Raw genomic sequence first — 1,000 nt, 5'->3', positions numbered from 1 at the left:
ACAAGTACAACATGAGTCCACTGAGGTAAGCTTAAAAATGCAAAAGGGGCCTAGGGGAAAAGCTACTGTGTACATACATTCCTGGGGTGAGGTCCAGGTACTATGGCAGGGGCCAAACCCAAACCAGGGATACATATGGCAGCCAACTAAAAAGGAGTGGAAAAGAAAGAAAAAAGGCCGGTAGTGGGGGAACAGAGCACTAACTACCCCCAAGTGGAGCGTGTTGTTTATATCTCCACAGGAGAGGGAGAGAGGGACCAGGCTTCAACCTGGTGCACCAAGATGTGAATGCAACATGGCATGAAGCAGGGAACCAACAGAGAGGTCTGCAGGGCTGGCCCCAATCTCAACTACGTGGACTCCCCTGCCCCCCAAGAAGAATGCACTTCAGAGGACAGCACTGAAGCTGTAGCTCAGGGAGAGGGATGAGCTTCTGATCAGGAGCAAATGAAGAGGGAACGAGAGAGAGTCCCGATGATGATAATCTGGCTCAGAGCAGCCAATCCACAGAGAGGACCATAGGGCCAGCCACACCATGAGGCACTATGTTCCTCACTGACCCATAGCGCTATGAGGGGGGGCGGGCAACACTGGAGACACAGTGCGGGAATTGTGCCCAATTTGACCCCACCACACTGGGGCAAAACACTAAGGTGGTACAACAAAGCAAAGCAAGGGGAGCAAAGCAATGAAGTCCCTGAGGAATACCAATAATAGACTTTGGGGCCAGGGAGTGGCACCCCATCAGACTCGACTGGAAAATACTCATAAAGCTCAACAGACAGACCTGGAACTATTTATAGGCTTTTCTTTTGCTGTTGGTTTTTCTTGTTGTTTTGTTTTGTGTTGTTATGTTGTATTTTGCCTCGTTGTTGTGCTCATTACTGTCTCTGCATGTCTATCTAGATAAGATAGGCAGAACAAACAATCTGGAAGAGAAAACAACAGGATCGATGGTTCTGGGGGGACATGGGATAGGGGGAGGTGGGGGAACGGTAGG

Source organism: Echinops telfairi, unplaced genomic scaffold (genome assembly GCF_000313985.2).
Source record: "Echinops telfairi isolate 266 unplaced genomic scaffold, ASM31398v2 ScPeMD7_7418;HRSCAF=8456, whole genome shotgun sequence".
Lineage (NCBI taxonomy): Eukaryota > Metazoa > Chordata > Mammalia > Afrosoricida > Tenrecidae > Echinops > Echinops telfairi.
The sequence above is the reverse complement of the archived record's forward strand: the minus strand, read 5'-3'. Positions refer to the sequence as shown.